The sequence below is a fragment of the Drosophila sechellia genome, unplaced genomic scaffold (assembly GCF_004382195.2).
Source record: "Drosophila sechellia strain sech25 unplaced genomic scaffold, ASM438219v1 U_302, whole genome shotgun sequence".
Taxonomy (NCBI): domain Eukaryota; kingdom Metazoa; phylum Arthropoda; class Insecta; order Diptera; family Drosophilidae; genus Drosophila; species Drosophila sechellia.
The window spans coordinates 27,044-53,898 of NW_022611249.1; the positions used below are offsets into that span (position 1 = coordinate 27,044).

A 26,855-nucleotide genomic window follows, 5' to 3' on the forward strand; every position below is an offset into this window, starting at 1 on the left:
CCTGCGCTATCGGGGAAAGACATAGCGGAAAAGGTGCGAACGATGGTTGCACCCTCTCTCGGAGTCAGAGTACACGAGGTCCGTGAGCTCCGTCGAGGTGGTGGTGCGATCATTCGCACTCCTTCGGTGGGAGAGCTGCAGAAGGTGGTCGCTTCAAAAAGATTCGCCGAGGTTGGCCTAAATGTGGCACGGAATGCGGCCGAGAAGCCGAAGGTCGTCGTATATGACGTCGACACAGCTATCGGCCCTGAGGAGTTTATGAAGGAGCTCCACGAAAACAACTTCGACAGCGAAATGAATCTGGCCCAGTTTAAGAAGTCAGTGCACCTGGTGACCAAGGCGTGGTCGGTAGCTGACGGCGCCACAGTAAATGTGACGCTGGAGGTTGACGACCGGGCGATGGCGAAGCTTGATGTAGGTCGTGTCTACATCAAGTGGTTCTCATTCCGATGCCGGTCACAGGTCCGCACATACGCCTGCCACAGATGTGTGGGTTTCGACCACAAGGTCAGCGAATGCCGGCAGAAGGATAGTGTCTGTCGCCAGTGCGGGCAACAAGGCCACACTGCGGCAAAGTGCCAAAACCCGGTGGACTGCCGGAACTGCCGCCACAGAGGGCAACCCTCGGGGCATTACATGCTCTCGAGCGTTTGCCCGATATACGGGGCGTTGCTGGCGAGGGTGCAAGCTAGACACTAATGTTTAGCTTCATCCAAGCGAACTGTGGCCGAGGCCGAGCTGCGACCATCGAGCTCGGAGTCCGACTCAGGAGATCGGAGTCTATGTTCGCGCTGGTGCAGGAGCCGTATCTCGGCGGGGACGGAATGGATGTGCTGCCTGAAGGAATGAGAATTTTCATCGATCGGCGAGGGAAGGCAGCCATCCTAGTGGATCACCAGGAAGCCATCTGTATGCCAGTGGAGACCCTCACCACAGATTATGGCGTATGTCTGGTCGTGAAAGGGAGTTTTGGCTCAATCTTCCTTTGCGCCGCATACTGCCAGTATGATGCACCTCTGGAACCGTACATCCGGTACATGGATGCGGTCCTGCTGCAGGCCAGCAGAACCCCCGCAATCCTGGGCCTCGACGCGAATGCAGTGTCCCCCATGTGGCTTAGCAAACTCTCTCGTCATGCCGAGGGGCAAGCTAACTACAGACGGGGTGAGCTGCTGTCAGAGTGGATGCTGGAGGCAAGAGTCGCCGCCCTAAACCAGTCAACAGAGGTGTACACGTTCGATAATTACAGAGCTACAAGCGATATCGACGTGACAATCGTCAATGAGGCAGCATCTATGTGGGCCACATATGAGTGGAGAGTGGACGAGTGGGAATTGAGTGACCACAACATCATTACTGTTGTGGCCGAACCAACTACCGCGCGCGCAGTTGAGAGCATAGCTCCTGTGCCGTCCTGGAACTTCTCCAATGCACGTTGGCGATTGTTCAAGGAGGAAATGGTGAGTAGAGCAGCCGAACTTCCGGAAAACTTCTCAGAGTCGCCGTTGGACCAGCAAGTTTCGACCCTGCGCAGTATAGTACATAATGTATGTGATATTGCGCTGGGAAGAAAGTCCATCCGATTGCCCAACAGGAGAGCACGTTGGTGGACTGCCGACCTCTGTGATGCAAGGCGCGAAGTCCGGAGACTTCGTCGCCTACTTCAAAATGGAAGGCGTCATGATGATGATGCCGCAATAGAGCGTGTATTGGTCGACCTGAGGCGGGCCTCAGCCAACTACAAGAAGCTCATTTGGAGGGCGAAAATGGATGAGTGGAAACGCTTCGTGGGAGATCATGCCGACGACCCATGGGGGCGCGTCTATAAGATTTGCCGAGGCCGCAGGAAGTGCACGGAGATTGGGTGCCTCCGCGTGAATGGCGAGATGATCACCGATTGGGGTGACTGTGCACGAGTGCTCCTCCGCAATTTCTTCCCAGTTGCGGAGTCCGAAGCACCGACTGCCATCGCGGAGGAAGTCCCACCGGCCCTCGAAGTATTCGAGGTTGATGCATGTGTTGCCCGGTTGAAGAGCAGGCGCTCTCCCGGCTTGGACGGCATTAATGGCACTATCTGCAAGGCAGTCTGGCGCGCCATACCCGAGCACCTTGCATCGTTGTTTTCCCGATGCATCCGATTAGGATACTTTCCCGCTGAGTGGAAGTGCCCACGAGTTGTCTCGCTGCTCAAAGGGCCAGATAAGGACAAATGTGAGCCCTCCTCATATAGAGGAATATGCTTGCTACCAGTCTTTGGTAAGGTGCTCGAGGCCATCATGGTGAATCGTGTGAGAGAAGTTCTTCCGGAAGGCTGCAGATGGCAATTTGGATTTCGCCAAGGACGATGTGTGGAGGATGCTTGGAGGCACGTGAAGAGCAGTGTTTGTGCCAGCCCGGCGCAATACGTGCTCGGCACATTCGTGGACTTCAAAGGAGCATTCGACAACGTCGAATGGAGTGCTGCACTCCGCCGACTAGCCGACTTGGGATGCCGGGAGATGGGCTTGTGGCAGAGCTTTTTCTCCGGCCGAAGAGCAGTGATCCGAAGCAGTTCCGGTACTGTGGATGTACCGGTAACTAGAGGCTGCCCGCAGGGGTCAATCAGTGGCCCATTTATCTGGGACATACTGATGGATGTACTGCTTCAGCGTCTCCAGCCGTATTGCCAGCTGAGTGCATACGCGGATGACTTGCTGCTTCTCGTCGAGGGAAATTCCCGAGCTGAGCTAGAGGAAAAAGGTGCAGAGCTGATGTCCATCGTAGAAGCGTGGGGAGCGGAAGTTGGCGTTACCGTCTCGACCAGCAAGACGGTAATAATGCTGCTGAAAGGTGCCTTGAGACGTGCGCCTACGGTGAGGTTTGCTGGAGCGAACCTTCCGTATGTGCGTAGCTGTCGGTACCTTGGCATCACGGTCAGTGAAGGAATGAAATTCCTCACGCACATAGCTTCGCTTCGCCAGCGGATGACCGGAGTCGTTGGAGCATTGGCGCGTGTGCTTCGAGCCGACTGGGGCTTCAGTCCTCGAGCCAGGCGGACCATATATGACGGACTCATGGCACCTTGTGTGCTGTTTGGTGCCCCGGTATGGTATGACACCGCCGAACAGGTAGCCGCCCGGAGACGACTAGCCTCCTGCCAGAGGCTAATCCTGCTTGGATGCCTTTCGGTATGCCGAACAGTGTCCACAGTGGCACTGCAGGTACTTGGCGGAGCTCCCCCGCTTGACTTGGCTGCTAAGTTTTTAGCGGTCAAGTACAAGCTGAAGCGTGGATACCCGCTGGAGGAGAACGACTGGCTATACGGCGAGGACACTACGTGTCTAAGCTGGAAGCAGAGGAAGACTCGCCTAGAGGAGTGCTTGCTGCAGAATTGGCAAAACAGATGGGATGACGACAGCGAACCAGGACGGGTGACGCACAAGTTCATCCCATACGTCACTCTCGCCTATCGAGATCCAAGCTTTGGATTCTCGATGAGGACGTCTTTCCTGCTGACAGGTCACGGGTCGTTTAACGCATTTTTGCAAGGGAGAGCCCTCAGCGATACCACTGCTTGCGCTTGTGGTGATCCATATGAGGACTGGATGCACATATTGTGCGCTTGTCCTCTATATGCAGATTTGCGAAACCTCGATGGACTTGGAGTGCAGCGCCTTGGCGAAAACTGGACCTTCAATAGAATCCTGGAAGATCAGCAGAGGATTCAACGGCTGGCAGCGTTTGCGGACGAGGTGTTCCGTAGGAGGAGGGGTATTTAGCCCAAAACTTCGCCGTGTGGTTAGCGGGCGAGAATACTTCCACAGCCCGCTATTGCTTGTCGTAAGAGGCGACTAATATAGCGACTGGTTCCTCTAACCATGCTTGTCGGAGCAAAAGGAGGAGGCCCACCGAGCCTCTCTTTCGGTACCACGGGTTGTGCTGCTCCAAGACAGCACATTGAGGTAGGCCCCCTGGTGGGAGTATCGTGGTGGCTGTGGTTGATACCCATATCGCGGGTAGAGCCTTCGTGTTCGACGTTTGAGTTACGGTGCTAGTTGCGCAAAACTCGGGTGCTGTGACCCAGAGATCAGTAGAGATTTTAGGTAGATCTCGCTCCTCAGCAAGGGGGAGTGCTTGCCCGGCAAGCAAGTACTCGAATTGCTACCGGGGTGGTCGCTATGTACATAGCTATAGCTTCCAGTCCGGGACGTTTGTCTGGCGTATCCAGACTCATGCACCATGTTGATACATGCACCACTTGTGGGTGTTCAGGGTGTCGTGGTTGTAATCCCTTCAGTGTGGAACACGCCACGTAAAACAAGTTCGGAGAGGTCCGAAAGTCACTGTCCCTATCTACGCGCATGAATGGATTAACGACGGACGTGTTTTCGTTGCGCTCGTGTACAGATTGCGAAGAACTTGGTTTTCCGTGTTTGGAAAGTAATAAAATCGGTGAATTAGTGCTCCGCGAAAGTCGTGTGCTAATTTTCGTGTGTTATAAACAAGCGGTTTGGAAGTAATTAACAATTAATTGTTGGGAATTTTCCACTTAGCACGTGCTGAAGGCGAACTTACGAGTAAGTTTTTCGAGTAAGCTTTTTGATCAGCTGTCACAAAGCTTATTGGTGGGAGTCACTGCTAAGGTTTGTGTCTAGGGAGAGTTTTAGTGCTACCAGACTCTACCGATAGGTGGAGCTCGAGTTCCAGAGCAACTACCTTTTGTCAGCGAGTAAACGAGCATACGGTTGCTGGCGTCGACGGTAGGTGGAGCCACCATCGTATTTATGCCGATGGAGAGCGACAGCAGCGCGAGTGCCTTGAGCGGAAGTAGTGCCTCGATGAAGTCCAGACGAGGCAGGCGCAGAAGCCATCTGGCATCTAAGAGCTCGGCGCCAACGCAGGCGAAATTGGTTGCCCTGGCATCGAATGGAGTGCCAGAACCCGTTGGGGTACTGGAGGAGCCGTTTTCGTCGCTGGAGGACGCCCGGGCGGCTACGGAGAACGCTGCCATTGATGCTGCCCCCCCCCACGCTGCTGCCACCGCTGCTGATCCTACTGCTGCCCCTGCTGCCGACCACACTGCTGCCTCCGCCGTTTTCACTGCTGCTAAAATTGTTGCCACCACTGCCACTGCCGCCACCGCTGCCGCCCGTGCTGGGCAAGCAGCCATGATGGCAGAGCTGTCGGCCACACAGCGCATGGTGAGAAGCAGCTTCCGCAGACTAGGAGAAGTGGACACGGAAGAGCTCTCATATGCTATCAGCCGCTACGATGAGCTGGTGTTGGCGCTAATGCTCCGGTGCGGAGAGCTGGAGACGCGGCTTGCTATGCCGCCACCGCCGCCGCCGTCGTTGAATCTGTTGAAAAATACGGCCGCCAATGCTCCCCAGATGCAGCAGGTTGCACCCATCGCTGCCCCGCGGACTACCAAGGTCCGCGAGACGTGGTCAGCGGTGGTGAAGTGCGACGACCCTGCGCTATCGGGGAAAGACATAGCGGAAAAGGTGCGAACGATGGTTGCACCCTCTCTCGGAGTCAGAGTACACGAGGTCCGTGAGCTCCGTCGAGGTGGTGGTGCGATCATTCGCACTCCTTCGGTGGGAGAGCTGCAGAAGGTGGTCGCTTCAAAAAGATTCGCCGAGGTTGGCCTAAATGTGGCACGGAATGCGGCCGAGAAGCCGAAGGTCGTCGTATATGACGTCGACACAGCTATCGGCCCTGAGGAGTTTATGAAGGAGCTCCACGAAAACAACTTCGACAGCGAAATGAATCTGGCCCAGTTTAAGAAGTCAGTGCACCTGGTGACCAAGGCGTGGTCGGTAGCTGACGGCGCCACAGTAAATGTGACGCTGGAGGTTGACGACCGGGCGATGGCGAAGCTTGATGTAGGTCGTGTCTACATCAAGTGGTTCTCATTCCGATGCCGGTCACAGGTCCGCACATACGCCTGCCACAGATGTGTGGGTTTCGACCACAAGGTCAGCGAATGCCGGCAGAAGGATAGTGTCTGTCGCCAGTGCGGGCAACAAGGCCACACTGCGGCAAAGTGCCAAAACCCGGTGGACTGCCGGAACTGCCGCCACAGAGGGCAACCCTCGGGGCATTACATGCTCTCGAGCGTTTGCCCGATATACGGGGCGTTGCTGGCGAGGGTGCAAGCTAGACACTAATGTTTAGCTTCATCCAAGCGAACTGTGGCCGAGGCCGAGCTGCGACCATCGAGCTCGGAGTCCGACTCAGGAGATCGGAGTCTATGTTCGCGCTGGTGCAGGAGCCGTATCTCGGCGGGGACGGAATGGATGTGCTGCCTGAAGGAATGAGAATTTTCATCGATCGGCGAGGGAAGGCAGCCATCCTAGTGGATCACCAGGAAGCCATCTGTATGCCAGTGGAGACCCTCACCACAGATTATGGCGTATGTCTGGTCGTGAAAGGGAGTTTTGGCTCAATCTTCCTTTGCGCCGCATACTGCCAGTATGATGCACCTCTGGAACCGTACATCCGGTACATGGATGCGGTCCTGCTGCAGGCCAGCAGAACCCCCGCAATCCTGGGCCTCGACGCGAATGCAGTGTCCCCCATGTGGCTTAGCAAACTCTCTCGTCATGCCGAGGGGCAAGCTAACTACAGACGGGGTGAGCTGCTGTCAGAGTGGATGCTGGAGGCAAGAGTCGCCGCCCTAAACCAGTCAACAGAGGTGTACACGTTCGATAATTACAGAGCTACAAGCGATATCGACGTGACAATCGTCAATGAGGCAGCATCTATGTGGGCCACATATGAGTGGAGAGTGGACGAGTGGGAATTGAGTGACCACAACATCATTACTGTTGTGGCCGAACCAACTACCGCGCGCGCAGTTGAGAGCATAGCTCCTGTGCCGTCCTGGAACTTCTCCAATGCACGTTGGCGATTGTTCAAGGAGGAAATGGTGAGTAGAGCAGCCGAACTTCCGGAAAACTTCTCAGAGTCGCCGTTGGACCAGCAAGTTTCGACCCTGCGCAGTATAGTACATAATGTATGTGATATTGCGCTGGGAAGAAAGTCCATCCGATTGCCCAGCAGGAGAGCACGTTGGTGGACTGCCGACCTCTGTGATGCAAGGCGCGAAGTCCGGAGACTTCGTCGCCTACTTCAAAATGGAAGGCGTCATGATGATGATGCCGCAATAGAGCGTGTATTGGTCGACCTGAGGCGGGCCTCAGCCAACTACAAGAAGCTCATTTGGAGGGCGAAAATGGATGAGTGGAAACGCTTCGTGGGAGATCATGCCGACGACCCATGGGGGCGCGTCTATAAGATTTGCCGAGGCCGCAGGAAGTGCACGGAGATTGGGTGCCTCCGCGTGAATGGCGAGATGATCACCGATTGGGGTGACTGTGCACGAGTGCTCCTCCGCAATTTCTTCCCAGTTGCGGAGTCCGAAGCACCGACTGCCATCGCGGAGGAAGTCCCACCGGCCCTCGAAGTATTCGAGGTTGATGCATGTGTTGCCCGGTTGAAGAGCAGGCGCTCTCCCGGCTTGGACGGCATTAATGGCACTATCTGCAAGGCAGTCTGGCGCGCCATACCCGAGCACCTTGCATCGTTGTTTTCCCGATGCATCCGATTAGGATACTTTCCCGCTGAGTGGAAGTGCCCACGAGTTGTCTCGCTGCTCAAAGGGCCAGATAAGGACAAATGTGAGCCCTCCTCATATAGAGGAATATGCTTGCTACCAGTCTTTGGTAAGGTGCTCGAGGCCATCATGGTGAATCGTGTGAGAGAAGTTCTTCCGGAAGGCTGCAGATGGCAATTTGGATTTCGCCAAGGACGATGTGTGGAGGATGCTTGGAGGCACGTGAAGAGCAGTGTTTGTGCCAGCCCGGCGCAATACGTGCTCGGCACATTCGTGGACTTCAAAGGAGCATTCGACAACGTCGAATGGAGTGCTGCACTCCGCCGACTAGCCGACTTGGGATGCCGGGAGATGGGCTTGTGGCAGAGCTTTTTCTCCGGCCGAAGAGCAGTGATCCGAAGCAGTTCCGGTACTGTGGATGTACCGGTAACTAGAGGCTGCCCGCAGGGGTCAATCAGTGGCCCATTTATCTGGGACATACTGATGGATGTACTGCTTCAGCGTCTCCAGCCGTATTGCCAGCTGAGTGCATACGCGGATGACTTGCTGCTTCTCGTCGAGGGAAATTCCCGAGCTGAGCTAGAGGAAAAAGGTGCAGAGCTGATGTCCATCGTAGAAGCGTGGGGAGCGGAAGTTGGCGTTACCGTCTCGACCAGCAAGACGGTAATAATGCTGCTGAAAGGTGCCTTGAGACGTGCGCCTACGGTGAGGTTTGCTGGAGCGAACCTTCCGTATGTGCGTAGCTGTCGGTACCTTGGCATCACGGTCAGTGAAGGAATGAAATTCCTCACGCACATAGCTTCGCTTCGCCAGCGGATGACCGGAGTCGTTGGAGCATTGGCGCGTGTGCTTCGAGCCGACTGGGGCTTCAGTCCTCGAGCCAGGCGGACCATATATGACGGACTCATGGCACCTTGTGTGCTGTTTGGTGCCCCGGTATGGTATGACACCGCCGAACAGGTAGCCGCCCGGAGACGACTAGCCTCCTGCCAGAGGCTAATCCTGCTTGGATGCCTTTCGGTATGCCGAACAGTGTCCACAGTGGCACTGCAGGTACTTGGCGGAGCTCCCCCGCTTGACTTGGCTGCTAAGTTTTTAGCGGTCAAGTACAAGCTGAAGCGTGGATACCCGCTGGAGGAGAACGACTGGCTATACGGCGAGGACACTACGTGTCTAAGCTGGAAGCAGAGGAAGACTCGCCTAGAGGAGTGCTTGCTGCAGAATTGGCAAAACAGATGGGATGACGACAGCGAACCAGGACGGGTGACGCACAAGTTCATCCCATACGTCACTCTCGCCTATCGAGATCCAAGCTTTGGATTCTCGATGAGGACGTCTTTCCTGCTGACAGGTCACGGGTCGTTTAACGCATTTTTGCAAGGGAGAGCCCTCAGCGATACCACTGCTTGCGCTTGTGGTGATCCATATGAGGACTGGATGCACATATTGTGCGCTTGTCCTCTATATGCAGATTTGCGAAACCTCGATGGACTTGGAGTGCAGCGCCTTGGCGAAAACTGGACCTTCAATAGAATCCTGGAAGATCAGCAGAGGATTCAACGGCTGGCAGCGTTTGCGGACGAGGTGTTCCGTAGGAGGAGGGGTATTTAGCCCAAAACTTCGCCGTGTGGTTAGCGGGCGAGAATACTTCCACAGCCCGCTATTGCTTGTCGTAAGAGGCGACTAATATAGCGACTGGTTCCTCTAACCATGCTTGTCGGAGCAAAAGGAGGAGGCCCACCGAGCCTCTCTTTCGGTACCACGGGTTGTGCTGCTCCAAGACAGCACATTGAGGTAGGCCCCCTGGTGGGAGTATCGTGGTGGCTGTGGTTGATACCCATATCGCGGGTAGAGCCTTCGTGTTCGACGTTTGAGTTACGGTGCTAGTTGCGCAAAACTCGGGTGCTGTGACCCAGAGATCAGTAGAGATTTTAGGTAGATCTCGCTCCTCAGCAAGGGGGAGTGCTTGCCCGGCAAGCAAGTACTCGAATTGCTACCGGGGTGGTCGCTATGTACATAGCTATAGCTTCCAGTCCGGGACGTTTGTCTGGCGTATCCAGACTCATGCACCATGTTGATACATGCACCACTTGTGGGTGTTCAGGGTGTCGTGGTTGTAATCCCTTCAGTGTGGAACACGCCACGTAAAACAAGTTCGGAGAGGTCCGAAAGTCACTGTCCCTATCTACTATCTAGCGAAACCACAGCCAAGGGAACGGGCTTGGAATAATTAGCGGGGAAAGAAGACCCTTTTGAGCTTGACTCTAATCTGGCAGTGTAAGGAGACATAAGAGGTGTAGAATAAGTGGGAGATATTAGACCTCGGTTTGGTATCGTCAATGAAATACCACTACTCTTATTGTTTCCTTACTTACTTGATTAAATGGAACGTGTATCATTTCCTAGCCATTATACGGATATATTTATTATATCTTATGGTATTGGGTTTTGATGCAAGCTTCTTGATCAAAGTATCACGAGTTTGTTATATAATCGCAAACAAATTCTTTAATAAAACGATGCATTTATGTATTTTTGATTTGAAAATTTGGTATAACTCCAATTACTCAGGTATGATCCAATTCAAGGACATTGCCAGGTAGGGAGTTTGACTGGGGCGGTACATCTCTCAAATAATAACGGAGGTGTCCCAAGGCCAGCTCAGTGCGGACAGAAACCACACATAGAGCAAAAGGGCAAATGCTGACTTGATCTCGGTGTTCAGTACACACAGGGACAGCAAAAGCTCGGCCTATCGATCCTTTTGGTTTAAAGAGTTTTTAACAAGAGGTGTCAGAAAAGTTACCATAGGGATAACTGGCTTGTGGCGGCCAAGCGTTCATAGCGACGTCGCTTTTTGATCCTTCGATGTCGGCTCTTCCTATCATTGTGAAGCAAAATTCACCAAGCGTTGGATTGTTCACCCATGCAAGGGAACGTGAGCTGGGTTTAGACCGTCGTGAGACAGGTTAGTTTTACCCTACTAATGACAAAACGTTGTTGCGACAGCATTCCTGCGTAGTACGAGAGGAACCGCAGGTACGGACCAATGGCACAATACTTGTTCGAGCGAACAGTGGTATGACGCTACGTCCGTTGGATTATGCCTGAACGCCTCTAAGGTCGTATCCGTGCTGGACTGCAATGATAAATAAGGGGCAATTTGCATTGTATGGCTTCTAAACCATTTAAAGTTTATAATTTATTTTATAAACGACAATGGATGTGATGCCAATGTAATTTGTAACATAGTAAATTAGGAGGATCTTCGATCACCTGATGCCGCGCTAGTTACATATAAAAGCATTATTTAATACAATGACAAAGCCTAGAATCAATTGTAAACGACTTTTGTAACAGGCAAGGTGTTGTAAGTGGTTGAGCAGCTGCCATACTGCGATCCACTGAAGCTTATCCTTTGCTTGATGATTCGATAAATAAATGATTTTTTCCTGTAGCCAAACACCTCGTCATCAATTTAGTGACGCATATGATATTGTCCCTATCATATAATTAATATAAAGACTTTAATGGATTGTGTCAAGTTGCCAAACACCTCGTCATCAATTTAGTGACGCATATGATATTGTCCCTATCATATAATTAATATAAAGACTTTAATGAATTGTGTCAAGTTGCCAAACACCTCGTCATCAATTTAGTGACGCATATGATATTGTCCCTATCATATAATTTTTGATATAAAGACTTTAAAGAATTGTATCAAGTTGCCAAACACCTCGTCATCAATTTAGTGACGCATATGATATTGTCCCTATCATATAATTAATATACAGACTTTAATGAATTGTGTCAAGTTGCCAAACACCTCGTCATCAATTTAGTGACGCATATGATATTGTCCTTATCATATAATTTTTGATATAAAGACTTTAAAGAATTGAATCAAGTTGCCAAACACCTCGTCATCAATTTAGTGACGCATATGATATTGTCCCTATCATATAATTAATATAAAGACTTTAATGGATTGTGTCAAGTTGCCAAACACCTCGTCATCAATTTAGTGACGCATATGATATTGTCCCTATCATATAATTAATATAAAGACTTTAATGAATTGTGTCAAGTTGCCAAACACCTCGTCATCAATTTAGTGACGCATATGATATTGTCCTTATCATATAATTTTTGATATAAAGACTTTAAAGAATTGTATCAAGTTGCCAAACACCTCGTCATCAATTTAGTGACGCATATGATATTGTCCCTATCATATAATTAATATAAAGACTTTAATGGATTGTGTCAAGTTGCCAAACACCTCGTCATCAATTTAGTGACGCATATGATATTGTCCTTATCATATAATTTTTGATATAAAGACTTTAAAGAATTGTATCAAGTTGCCAAACACCTCGTCATCAATTTAGTGACGCATATGATATTGTCCCTATCATATAATTAATATACAGACTTTAATGAATTGTGTCAAGTTGCCAAACACCTCGTCATCAATTTAGTGACGCATATGATATTGTCCCTATCATATAATTTTTGATATATAGACTTTAAAGAATTGTATCAAGTTGCCAAACACCTCGTCATCAATTTAGTGACGCATATGATATTGTCCCTATCATATAATTAATATAAAGACTTTAATGGATTGTGTCAAGTTGCCAAACACCTCGTCATCAATTTAGTGACGCATATGATATTGTCCTTATTATATAATTTTTGATATAAAGACTTTAAAGAATTGTATCAAGTTGCCAAACACCTCGTCATCAATTTAGTGACGCATATGATATTGTCCCTATCATATAATTAATATACAGACTCTAATGAATTGTGTCAAGTTGCCAAACACCTCGTCATCAATTTAGTGACGCATATGATATTGTCCCTATCATATAATTTTTGATATAAAGACTTTAAAGAATTGTATCAAGTTGCCAAACACCTCGTCATCAATTTAGTGACGCATATGATATTGTCCCTTTCATATAATTAATATAAAGACTTTAATGGATTGTGTCAAGTTGCCAAACACCTCGTCATCAACTACTATATTATGGTTGCGCCGACCTCTCATATTGTATTCTCTTATGTGTTCATAGGATTTTGACAATTATACGAGTAAATTAAATAATATACATATGAAAATGATTAATTATTATATGTATAAGGGAAAAAATGATGAAATATTCCCATATTATCTTAGTATTATAGAGGAAAGACCGTTGCCGACCTCTGATATTGTTCAAACTTATGTATTTATATGATTTTGGCAATTATATGAGTAAATTAAAAAATATACATATGAAAATGGTTAATTATTATATGTATATGGGAAAAAATGCTAAGATATTCCCATATTCTCTTAGTATTATAGAGAAAAGCCATTTAAGTGAGAGGGTATAGTAGTGTAAACGACCGGAATTACGACAGAGGGTTCAAAAACTACTATAGGTAGGCAGTGGTTGCCGACCTCTCATATTGTTCAAAACTTATGTATTCATATGATTTTGGCAATTGTATGAGTAAATTAAATAATATACATATGAAAATGATTAATTATTATATGTATAAGGGAAAAAATGCTGAAATATTCCCACATTCTCTTAGTATTATAGAGAAAATCCATTATAGTGAGAGGGTATAGTAGTGTAAACGACCGGAATTACGACAGAGGGTTCAAAAACTACTATAGGTAGGCAGTGGTTGCCGACCTCTCATATTGTTCAAAACTTATGTATTCATATGAATTTGGCAATTATATGAGTAAATTAAATAATATACATATGAAAATGATTAATTATTATATGTATAAGGGAAAAAATGCTGAAATATTCCCACATTCTCTTAGTATTATAGAGAAAATCCATTATAGTGAGAGGGTATAGTAGTGTAAACGACCGGAATTACGACAGAGGGTTCAAAAACTACTATAGGTAGGCAGTGGTTGCCGACCTCTCATATTGTTCAAAACTTATGTATTCATATGATTTTGGCAATTATATGATTAAATTAAATAATATACATATGAAAATGGTTAATTATTATATGTATATGGGAAAAAATGCAGAGATATTCCCATATTCTCTTAGTATTATAGAGAAAAGCCATTTAAGTGAGAGGGTATAGTAGTGTAAACGACCGGAATTACGACAGAGGGTTCAAAAACTACTATAGGTAGGCAGTGGTTGCCGACCTCTCATATTGTTCAAAACTTATGTATTCATATGATTTTGGCAATTGTATGAGTAAATTAAATAATATACATACGAAAATGATTAATTATTATATGTATATGGGAAAAAATGCAGAGATATTCCCATATTCTCTTAGTATTATAGAGAAAAGCCATTTAAGTGAGAGGGTATAGTAGTGTAAACCACCGGAATTACGACAGAGGGTTCAAAAACTACTATAGGTAGGCAGTGGTTGCCGACCTCTCATATTGTTCAAAACTTATGTATTCATATGATTTTGGCAATTGTATGAGTAAATTAAATAATATACATATGAAAATGATTAATTATTATATGTATAAGGGAAAAAATGCTGAAATATTCCCACATTCTCTTAGTATTATAGAGAAAATCCATTATAGTGAGAGGGTATAGTAGTGTAAACGACCGGAATTACGACAGAGGGTTCAAAAACTACTATAGGTAGGCAGTGGTTGCCGACCTCTCATATTGTTCAAAACTTATGTATTCATATGATTTTGGCAATTATATGATTAAATTAAATAATATACATATGAAAATGGTTAATTATTATATGTATATGGGAAAAAATGCTGAGATATTCCCATATTCTCTTAGTATTATAGAGAAAAGCCATTTAAGTGAGAGGGTATAGTAGTGTAAACGACCGGAATTACGACAGAGGGTTCAAAAACTACTATAGGTAGGCAGTGGTTGCCGACCTCTCATATTGTTCAAAACTTATGTATTCATATGATTTTGGCAATTGTATGAGTAAATTAAATAATATACATATGAAAATGATTAATTATTATATGTATAAGGGAAAAAATGCTGAAATATTCCCACATTCTCTTAGTATTATAGAGAAAATCCATTATAGTGAGAGGGTATAGTAGTGTAAACGACCGGAATTACGACAGAGGGTTCAAAAACTACTATAGGTAGGCAGTGGTTGCCGACCTCTCATATTGTTCAAAACTTATGTATTCATATGATTTTGGCAATTATATGATTAAATTAAATAATATACATATGAAAATGGTTAATTATTATATGTATATGGGAAAAAATGCTGAGATATTCCCATATTCTCTTAGTATTATAGAGAAAAGCCATTATAGTGAGAGGGTATAGTAGTGTAAACGACCGGAATTACGACAGAGGGTTCAAAAACTACTATAGGTAGGCAGTGGTTGCCGACCTCTCATATTGTTCAAAACTTATGTATTCATATGAATTTGGCAATTATATGAGTAAATTAAATAATAAACATATAAAAATTAATATTTATTATATGTATAAAAAAAAAAATAATCATATTATATATGAATAATGGAAAAAAAATGAAATGTTCCTATAATCTCTTAATATATAAGAGAATAGACCGTATGTTGGGTGGCAAACGGAATTGAAAATACCCGCTTTGAGGACAGCGGGTTCAAAAACTACTATAGGTAGGCAGTGGTTGCCGACCTCCCGCATTATTCGAAATATTTATTTCGGATTATGTTTATATTGGTTACATAAAATAAAGTATATTATTATCCGTACAAATTTGTTTCTCAGTTCTATAGAACACGGGACTTGGCTCCGCGGATAATAGGAATATACGCTTTTTAGATAATATCGTTGAAACAAAAGTCAAGTTTCTATTATATATAGAATAACAAATCGTTTCCATATATTATCGTTAATTTTTGGAGGCAGGCAAATATTAATTTATTACCTGCCGTATAGTTGGATTATTATATCGTTACGGTATAATACAAATATGGATTCTTATGAAAGAAATATAAAATTATATATTAAATGTGGAAATATTATCATATGCGCTTGGTTTTATGTTATATATTACCAGAGAGATATATGAAAAGAGATAAATTTTAAATTTATCTTCAAAATGCAAATGATTTAACTTAATATTTATATTGGTTAAACAAAAATTGTACATGTGTGGATACAATAATTATGTATGTTGGAAATAAAATGATATTTTATAATGAAATATGTATATATAAAAAGATAAAATTATAGAAACATATATATTACAATAATTATATGAAATTCTTGTTATATTGGTAAAACAAGTATAAATTAAAAATGAAAATATGGATTACGAATGCTATATAAAAATGGCCGTAATCGAATAGATTTTTTACTTATATTTATATATTTAAAATTTTACCCAAAGGCGAAATATTGAATTTTATTCAATATAATAAAAATCATGGAATTATATAAAGTGAAAAATCTATATATCTATTATATTGCTTATTTCGATTCAAAAAATATGAATGGAATATGAAGGAAAAACATTATTCTGGTTGATCCTGCCAGTAGTTATATGCTTGTCTCAAAGATTAAGCCATGCATGTCTAAGTACACACGAATTAAAAGTGAAACCGCAAAAGGCTCATTATATCAGTTATGGTTCCTTAGATCGTTAACAGTTACTTGGATAACTGTGGTAATTCTAGAGCTAATACATGCAATTAAAACATGAACCTTATGGGACATGTGCTTTTATTAGGCTAAAACCAAGCGATCGCAAGATCGTTATATTGGTTGAACTCTAGATAACATGCAGATCGTATGGTCTTGTACCGACGACAGATCTTTCAAATGTCTGCCCTATCAACTTTTGATGGTAGTATCTAGGACTACCATGGTTGCAACGGGTAACGGGGAATCAGGGTTCGATTCCGGAGAGGGAGCCTGAGAAACGGCTACCACATCTAAGGAAGGCAGCAGGCGCGTAAATTACCCACTCCCAGCTCGGGGAGGTAGTGACGAAAAATAACAATACAGGACTCATATCCGAGGCCCTGTAATTGGAATGAGTACACTTTAAATCCTTTAACAAGGACCAATTGGAGGGCAAGTCTGGTGCCAGCAGCCGCGGTAATTCCAGCTCCAATAGCGTATATTAAAGTTGTTGCGGTTAAAACGTTCGTAGTTGAACTTGTGCTTCATACGGGTAGTACAACTTACAATTGTGGTTAGTACTATACCTTTATGTATGTAAGCGTATTACCGGTGGAGTTCTTATATGTGATTAAATACTTGTATTTTTTCATATGTTCCTCCTATTTAAAAACCTGCACTAGTGCTCTTAAACGAGTGTTATTGTGGGCCGGTACTATTACTTTGAACAAATTAGAGTGCTTAAAGCAGGCTTCAAATGCCTGAATATTCTGTGCATGGGATAATGAAATAAGACCTCTGTTCTGCTTTCATTGGTTTTCAGATCAAGAGGTAATGATTAATAGAAGCAGTTTGGGGGCATTAGTATTACGACGCGAGAGGTGAAATTCTTGGACCGTCGTAAGACTAACTTAAGCGAAAGCATTTGCCAAAGATGTTTTCATTAATCAAGAACGAAAGTTAGAGGTTCGAAGGCGATCAGATACCGCCCTAGTTCTAACCATAAACGATGCCAGCTAGCAATTGGGTGTAGCTACTTTTATGGCTCTCTCAGTCGCTTCCCGGGAAACCAAAGCTTTTGGGCTCCGGGGGAAGTATGGTTGCAAAGCTGAAACTTAAAGGAATTGACGGAAGGGCACCACCAGGAGTGGAGCCTGCGGCTTAATTTGACTCAACACGGGAAAACTTACCAGGTCCGAACATAAGTGTGTAAGACAGATTGATAGCTCTTTCTCGAATCTATGGGTGGTGGTGCATGGCCGTTCTTAGTTCGTGGAGTGATTTGTCTGGTTAATTCCGATAACGAACGAGACTCAAATATATTAAATAGATATCTTCAGGATTATGGTGCTGAAGCTTATGTTAGCCTTCATTCATGGTGGCAGTAAAATGTTTATTGTGTTTGAATGTGTTTATGTAAGTGGAGCCGTACCTGTTGGTTTGTCCCATTATAAGGACACTAGCTTCTTAAATGGACAAATTGCGTCTAGCAATAATGAGATTGAGCAATAACAGGTCTGTGATGCCCTTAGATGTCCTGGGCTGCACGCGCGCTACAATGAAAGTATCAACGTGTATTTCCTAGACCGAGAGGTCCGGGTAAACCGCTGAACCACTTTCATGCTTGGGATTGTGAACTGAAACTGTTCACATGAACTTGGAATTCCCAGTAAGTGTGAGTCATTAACTCGCATTGATTACGTCCCTGCCCTTTGTACACACCGCCCGTCGCTACTACCGATTGAATTATTTAGTGAGGTCTCCGGACGTGATCACTGTGACGCCTTGCGTGTTACGGTTGTTTCGCAAAAGTTGACCGAACTTGATTATTTAGAGGAAGTAAAAGTCGTAACAAGGTTTCCGTAGGTGAACCTGCGGAAGGATCATTATTGTATAATATCCTTATCGTTAATAAATATTTGTTATAATACAAATAAATACAATTTACCAAAATAAAAATATTACAAAATGATTCCACGGAATCAAAAGTTAAAGTCAAAATAAAATGAAGATGGCTTTTATTTTATATGTGGGGCTTGGCAACCTCATAAAAAGACTTTAACATTATTAATGTTGCTGTGCGTATTTGTGGCAGTACTTACTACAACAACGGCGTTTCCTATAAAAACAAATTCTCGAAAATGGAAATCGAAGAAACTAAACTAAATTCGAAAGTAGAAGTCGAATTAAAATAAAAATAATTTTGAATGTGTGGTAATCAAAATAAGTGTGTGTGTATATGGACCATAATATACACGCGTTGCGAATATGTATTGTTCATCTATGTTATGAGCATACGTTGGCTAATGCAACAACCTAAAATATACAATGTTTGTACCTGTCATCCATCAGGTTAATGTTTTATATAAATTTTGCAGTATGTGTCACCCAAAATAGCAAACCATAACCAGATTATTATGATACATAATGCTTATATGAAACTAAGACATTTCGCAACATTTATTTTAGGTATAAAAATAAATTTATTGAAGGAATTGATATATGCCAGTAAAATGGTGTATTTTTAATTTCTTTCAATAAAAACAATATTGACATTATATAAAATTGAATTATAAAACTCTAAGCGGTGGATCACTCGGCTCATGGGTCGATGAAGAACGCAGCAAACTGTGCGTCATCGTGTGAACTGCAGGACACATGAACATCGACATTTTGAACGCATATCGCAGTCCATGCTGTTATGTACTTTAATTAATTTTATAGTGCTGCTTGGACTACATATGGTTGAGGGTTGTAAGACTATGCTAATTAAGTTGTTTATAAATTTTTTATAAGCATATGGTATATTATTGGATTAAATAATGATTTTATTCATAATATTAAAAAAGAAATGAAAAACATTATCTCACATTTGAATGTGAAAAACGAAGAGAAATATTTTCTTTTTCAATCAAATAATACTGAGAAATGTCTAGCATAAAAAATTGAAATATTTTTCATCTAGAATTGTCTCTTATTAATGATTCGGAAAAAGAAAAATCTTGGTTTTGTTATTATTCTTCGTTGGTTCGTTAAATGGATAAAAATGACTTTGCTTACAAGAACTATTGGAACTATTTATAACGAATTTAATTGATTGTTTTATCATTTATATATAAAGAATTTATGGCAAAATATAGTTATATATACAACCTCAACTCATATGGGACTACCCCCTGAATTTAAGCATATTAATTAGGGGAGGAAAAGAAACTAACAAGGATTTTCTTAGTAGCGGCGAGCGAAAAGAAAACAGTTCAGCACTAAGTCACTTTGTCTATATGGCAAATGTGAGATGCAGTGTATGGAGCGTCAATATTCTAGTATGAGAAATTAATGATTTAAGTCCTTCTTAAATGAGGCCATTTACCCATAGAGGGTGCCAGGCCCGTATAACGTTAATGATTGCTAGATGATGTTTCCAAAGAGTCGTGTTGCTTGATAGTGCAGCACTAAGTGGGTGGTAAACTCCATCTAAAACTAAATATAACCATGAGACCGATAGTAAACAAGTACCGTGAGGGAAAGTTGAAAAGAACTCTGAATAGAGAGTTAAACAGTACGTGAAACTGCTTAGAGGTTAAGCCCGATGAACCTGAATATCCGTTATGGAAAATTCATCATTAAAATTGTAATATTTAAATAATATTATTAAGAATAATGTGCATTTTTTCCATATAAGGACATTGTAATCTATTAGCATATCCCAAATTTATCATAAAATATAACTTATAGTTTATTCCAATTAAATTGCTTGCATTTTAACACAGAATAAATGTTATTAATTTGATAAAGTGCTGATAGATTTATATTATTACAGAGCGTTAATTTTTCGGAATTATATAATGGCATAATTATCATTGATTTTTGTGTTTATTATATGCTCTTGTATGATTAACAATGCGAAAGATTCAGGATACCTTCGGGACCCGTCTTGAAACACGGACCAAGGAGTCTAACATATGTGCAAGTTATTGGGATGTAAACCTAATAGCGTAATTAACTTGACTAATAATGGGATTAGTTTTTTAGCTATTTATAGCTAATTAACACAATCCCGGGGCGTTCTATATAGTTATGTATAATGTATATTTATATTATTTATGCCTCTAACTGGAACGTACCTTGAGCATATATGCTGTGACCCGAAAGATGGTGAACTATACTTGATCAGGTTGAAGTCAGGGGAAACCCTGATGGAAGACCGAAACAGTTCTGACGTGCAAATCGATTGTCAGAATTGAGTATAGGGGCGAAAGACCAATCGAACCATCTAGTAGCTGGTTCCTTCCGAAGTTTCCCTCAGGATAGCTGGTGCATTTTAATATTATATAAAATAATCTTATCTGGTAAAGCGAATGATTAGAGGCCTTAGGGTCGAAACGATCTTAACCTATTCTCAAACTTTAAATGGGTAAGAACCTTAACTTTCTTGATATGAAGTTCAAGGTTATGATATAATGTGCCCAGTGGGCCACTTTTGGTAAGCAGAACTGGCGCTGTGGGATGAACCAAACGTAATGTTACGGTGCCCAAATTAACAACTCATGCAGATACCATGAAAGGCGTTGGTTGCTTAAAACAGCAGGACGGTGATCATGGAAGTCGAAATCCGCTAAGGAGTGTGTAACAACTCACCTGCCGAAGCAACTAGCCCTTAAAATGGATGGCGCTTAAGTTGTATACCTATACATTACCGCTAAAGTAGATGATTTATATTACTTGTGATATAAATTTTGAAACTTTAGTGAGTAGGAAGGTACAATGGTATGCGTAGAAGTGTTTGGCGTAAGCCTGCATGGAGCTGCCATTGGTACAGATCTTGGTGGTAGTAGCAAATAATCGAATGAGACCTTGGAGGACTGAAGTGGAGAAGGGTTTCGTGTGAACAGTGGTTGATCACGAGTTAGTCGGTCCTAAGTTCAAGGCGAAAGCCGAAAATTTTCAAGTAAAACAAAAATGCCTAACTATATAAACAAAGCGAATATAATACACTTGAATAATTTTGAACGAAAGGGAATACGGTTCCAATTCCGTAACCTGTTGAGTATCCGTTTGTTATTAAATATGGGCCTCGTGCTCATCCTGGCAACAGGAACGACCATAAAGAAGCCGTCGAGAGATATCGGAAGAGTTTTCTTTTCTGTTTTATAGCCGTACTACCATGGAAGTCTTTCGCAGAGAGATATGGTAGATGGGCTAGAAGAGCATGACATATACTGTTGTGTCGATATTTTCTCCTCGGACCTTGAAAATTTATGGTGGGGACACGCAAACTTCTCAACAGGCCGTACCAATATCCGCAGCTGGTCTCCAAGGTGAAGAGTCTCTAGTCGATAGAATAATGTAGGTAAGGGAAGTCGGCAAATTAGATCCGTAACTTCGGGATAAGGATTGGCTCTGAAGATTGAGATAGTCGGGCTTGATTGGGAAACAATAACATGGTTTATGTGCTCGTTCTGGGTAAATAGAGTTTCTAGCATTTATGTTAGTTACTTGTTCCCCGGATAGTTTAGTTACGTAGCCAATTGTGGAACTTTCTTGCTAAAATTTTTAAGAATACTATTTGGGTTAAACCAATTAGTTCTTATCAATTATAACGATTATCAATTAACAATCAATTCAGAACTGGCACGGACTTGGGGAATCCGACTGTCTAATTAAAACAAAGCATTGTGATGGCCCTAGCGGGTGTTGACACAATGTGATTTCTGCCCAGTGCTCTGAATGTCAAAGTGAAGAAATTCAAGTAAGCGCGGGTCAACGGCGGGAGTAACTATGACTCTCTTAAGGTAGCCAAATGCCTCGTCATCTAATTAGTGACGCGCATGAATGGATTAACGAGATTCCTACTGTCCCTATCTAGTGAGTGACGCGCATGAATGGATTAACGACGGACGTGTTTTCGTTGCGCTCGTGTACAGATTGCGAAGAACTTGGTTTTCCGTGTTTGGAAAGTAATAAAATCGGTGAATTAGTGCTCCGCGAAAGTCGTGTGCTAATTTTCGTGTGTTATAAACAAGCGGTTTGGAAGTAATTAACAATTAATTGTTGGGAATTTTCCACTTAGCACGTGCTGAAGGCGAACTTACGAGTAAGTTTTTCGAGTAAGCTTTTTGATCAGCTGTCACAAAGCTTATTGGTGGGAGTCACTGCTAAGGTTTGTGTCTAGGGAGAGTTTTAGTGCTACCAGACTCTACCGATAGGTGGAGCTCGAGTTCCAGAGCAACTACCTTTTGTCAGCGAGTAAACGAGCATACGGTTGCTGGCGTCGACGGTAGGTGGAGCCACCATCGTATTTATGCCGATGGAGAGCGACAGCAGCGCGAGTGCCTTGAGCGGAAGTAGTGCCTCGATGAAGTCCAGACGAGGCAGGCGCAGAAGCCATCTGGCATCTAAGAGCTCGGCGCCAACGCAGGCGAAATTGGTTGCCCTGGCATCGAATGGAGTGCCAGAACCCGTTGGGGTACTGGAGGAGCCGTTTTCGTCGCTGGAGGACGCCCGGGCGGCTACGGAGAACGCTGCCATTGATGCTGCCCCCCCCCACGCTGCTGCCACCGCTGCTGATCCTACTGCTGCCCCTGCTGCCGACCACACTGCTGCCTCCGCCGTTTTCACTGCTGCTAAAATTGTTGCCACCACTGCCACTGCCGCCACCGCTGCCGCCCGTGCTGGGCAAGCAGCCATGATGGCAGAGCTGTCGGCCACACAGCGCATGGTGAGAAGCAGCTTCCGCAGACTAGGAGAAGTGGACACGGAAGAGCTCTCATATGCTATCAGCCGCTACGATGAGCTGGTGTTGGCGCTAATGCTCCGGTGCGGAGAGCTGGAGACGCGGCTTGCTATGCCGCCACCGCCGCCGCCGTCGTTGAATCTGTTGAAAATACGGCCGCCAATGCTCCCCAGATGCAGCAGGTTGCACCCATCGCTGCCCCGCGGACTACCAAGGTCCGCGAGACGTGGTCAGCGGTGGTGAAGTGCGACGACCCTGCGCTATCGGGGAAAGACATAGCGGAAAAGGTGCGAACGATGGTTGCACCCTCTCTCGGAGTCAGAGTACACGAGGTCCGTGAGCTCCGTCGAGGTGGTGGTGCGATCATTCGCACTCCTTCGGTGGGAGAGCTGCAGAAGGTGGTCGCTTCAAAAAGATTCGCCGAGGTTGGCCTAAATGTGGCACGGAATGCGGCCGAGAAGCCGAAGGTCGTCGTATATGACGTCGACACAGCTATCGGCCCTGAGGAGTTTATGAAGGAGCTCCACGAAAACAACTTCGACAGCGAAATGAATCTGGCCCAGTTTAAGAAGTCAGTGCACCTGGTGACCAAGGCGTGGTCGGTAGCTGACGGCGCCACAGTAAATGTGACGCTGGAGGTTGACGACCGGGCGATGGCGAAGCTTGATGTAGGTCGTGTCTACATCAAGTGGTTCTCATTCCGATGCCGGTCACAGGTCCGCACATACGCCTGCCACAGATGTGTGGGTTTCGACCACAAGGTCAGCGAATGCCGGCAGAAGGATAGTGTCTGTCGCCAGTGCGGGCAACAAGGCCACACTGCGGCAAAGTGCCAAAACCCGGTGGACTGCCGGAACTGCCGCCACAGAGGGCAACCCTCGGGGCATTACATGCTCTCGAGCGTTTGCCCGATATACGGGGCGTTGCTGGCGAGGGTGCAAGCTAGACACTAATGTTTAGCTTCATCCAAGCGAACTGTGGCCGAGGCCGAGCTGCGACCATCGAGCTCGGAGTCCGACTCAGGAGATCGGAGTCTATGTTCGCGCTGGTGCAGGAGCCGTATCTCGGCGGGGACGGAATGGATGTGCTGCCTGAAGGAATGAGAATTTTCATCGATCGGCGAGGGAAGGCAGCCATCCTAGTGGATCACCAGGAAGCCATCTGTATGCCAGTGGAGACCCTCACACAGATTATGGCGTATGTCTGGTCGTGAAAGGGAGTTTTGGCTCAATCTTCCTTTGCGCCGCATACTGCCAGTATGATGCACCTCTGGAACCGTACATCCGGTACATGGATGCGGTCCTGCTGCAGGCCAGCAGAACCCCCGCAATCCTGGGCCTCGACGCGAATGCAGTGTCCCCCATGTGGCTTAGCAAACTCTCTCGTCATGCCGAGGGGCAAGCTAACTACAGACGGGGTGAGCTGCTGTCAGAGTGGATGCTGGAGGCAAGAGTCGCCGCCCTAAACCAGTCAACAGAGGTGTACACGTTCGATAATTACAGAGCTACAAGCGATATCGACGTGACAATCGTCAATGAGGCAGCATCTATGTGGGCCACATATGAGTGGAGAGTGGACGAGTGGGAATTGAGTGACCACAACATCATTACTGTTGTGGCCGAACCAACTACCGCGCGCGCAGTTGAGAGCATAGCTCCTGTGCCGTCCTGGAACTTCTCCAATGCACGTTGGCGATGTTCAAGAGGAAATGGTGAGTAGAGCAGCCGAACTTCCGGAAAACTTCTCAGAGTCGCCGTTGGACCAGCAAGTTTCGACCCTGCGCAGTATAGTACATAATGTATGTGATATTGCGCTGGGAAGAAAGTCCATCCGATTGCCCAGCAGGAGAGCACGTTGGTGGACTGCCGACCTCTGTGATGCAAGGCGCGAAGTCCGGAGACTTCGTCGCCTACTTCAAAATGGAAGGCGTCATGATGATGATGCCGCAATAGAGCGTGTATGGTCGACCTGAGGCGGGCCTCAGCCAACTACAAGAAGCTCATTTGGAGGGCGAAAATGGATGAGTGGAAACGCTTCGTGGGAGATCATGCCGACGACCCATGGGGGCGCGTCTATAAGATTTGCCGAGGCCGCAGGAAGTGCACGGAGATTGGGTGCCTCCGCGTGAATGGCGAGATGATCACCGATTGGGGTGACTGTGCACGAGTGCTCCTCCGCAATTTCTTCCCAGTTGCGGAGTCCGAAGCACCGACTGCCATCGCGGAGGAAGTCCCACCGGCCCTCGAAGTATTCGAGGTTGATGCATGTGTTGCCCGGTTGAAGAGCAGGCGCTCTCCCGGCTTGGACGGCATTAATGGCACTATCTGCAAGGCAGTCTGGCGCGCCATACCCGAGCACCTTGCATCGTTGTTTTCCCGATGCATCCGATTAGGATACTTTCCCGCTGAGTGGAAGTGCCACGAGTTGTCTCGCTGCTCAAAGGGCCAGATAAGGACAAATGTGAGCCCTCCTCATATAGAGAATATGCTTGCTACCAGTCTTTGTAAGGTGCTCGAGGCCATCATGGTGAATCGTGTGAGAGAAGTTCTTCCGGAAGGCTGCAGATGGCAATTTGGATTTCGCCAAGGACGATGTGTGGAGGATGCTTGGAGGCACGTAAGAGCAGTGTTTGTGCCAGCCCGGCGCAATACGTGCTCGGCACATTCGTGGACTTCAAAGGAGCATTCGACAACGTCGAATGGAGTGCTGCACTCCGCCGACTAGCCGACTTGGGATGCCGGGAGATGGGCTTGTGCAGAGCTTTTTCTCCGGCCGAAGAGCAGTGATCCGAAGCAGTTCCGGTACTGTGGATGTACCGGTAACTAGAGGCTGCCCGCAGGGGTCAATCAGTGGCCCATTTATCTGGGACATACTGATGGATGTACTGCTTCAGCGTCTCCAGCCGTATTGCAGCTGAGTGCATACGCGGATACTTGCTGCTTCTCGTCGAGGGAAATTCCGAGCTGAGCTAGAGGAAAAAGTGCAGAGCTGATGTCCATCGTAGAAGCGTGGGGAGCGGAAGTTGGCGTTACCGTCTCGACCAGCAAGACGGTAATAATGCTGCTGAAAGGTGCCTTGAGACGTGCCCTACGGTGAGGTTTGCTGGAGCGAACCTTCCGTATGTGCGTAGCTGTCGTACCTTGGCTCAGGTCAGTGAAGGAATGAAATTCCTCACGCACATAGCTTCGCTTCGCCAGCGGATGACCGGAGTCGTTGGAGCATTGGCGCGTGTGCTTCGAGCCGATGGGGCTTCAGTCTCGAGCCAGGCGGACCATATATGACGACTCATGGCACCTTGTGTGCTGTTTGGTGCCCCGGTATGGTATGACACCGCGAACAGGTAGCCGCCGGAGACGACTAGCCTCCTGCCAGAGGCTAATCCTGCTTGGATGCCTTTCGGTATGCCGAACAGTGTCCACAGTGGCACTGCAGGTACTTGGCGGAGCTCCCCCGCTTGACTTGGCTGCTAAGTTTTTAGCGGTCAAGTACAAGCTGAAGCGTGGATACCCGCTGGAGGAGAACGACTGGCTATACGGCGAGGACACTACGTGTCTAAGCTGGAAGCAGAGGAAGACTCGCCTAGAGGAGTGCTTGCTGCAGAATTGGCAAAACAGATGGGATGACGACAGCGAACCAGGACGGGTGACGCACAAGTTCATCCCATACGTCACTCTCGCCTATCGAGATCCAAGCTTTGGATTCTCGATGAGGACGTCTTTCCTGCTGACAGGTCACGGGTCGTTTAACGCATTTTTGCAAGGGAGAGCCCTCAGCGATACCACTGCTTGCGCTTGTGGTGATCCATATGAGGACTGGATGCACATATTGTGCGCTTGTCCTCTATATGCAGATTTGCGAAACCTCGATGGACTTGGAGTGCAGCGCCTTGGCGAAAACTGGACCTTCAATAGAATCCTGG

The 26,855-nt window shown here is 45.8% G+C and overlaps 2 non-coding genes and 1 pseudogene across 2 annotated transcripts; all 3 read left to right on the top strand.

Moving 5' to 3' along the window:
• Positions 1-16,096: 16,096 nt before the first annotated feature.
• Positions 16,097-18,092, top strand: LOC116803185. Its single transcript, XR_004363450.1, has one exon. It is a non-coding gene; the product is annotated as a small subunit ribosomal RNA (ribosomal RNA).
• A 687-nt stretch (positions 18,093-18,779) lies between these two features.
• On the top strand, positions 18,780-18,958 carry LOC116803183. The gene has a single exon (XR_004363449.1). It is a non-coding gene; the product is annotated as a 5.8S ribosomal RNA (ribosomal RNA).
• Positions 18,959-19,352: 394 nt separating this feature from the next.
• On the top strand, positions 19,353-22,121 carry LOC116803182 (annotated as a pseudogene).
• The last annotated feature ends 4,734 nt before the right edge of the window (positions 22,122-26,855 follow it).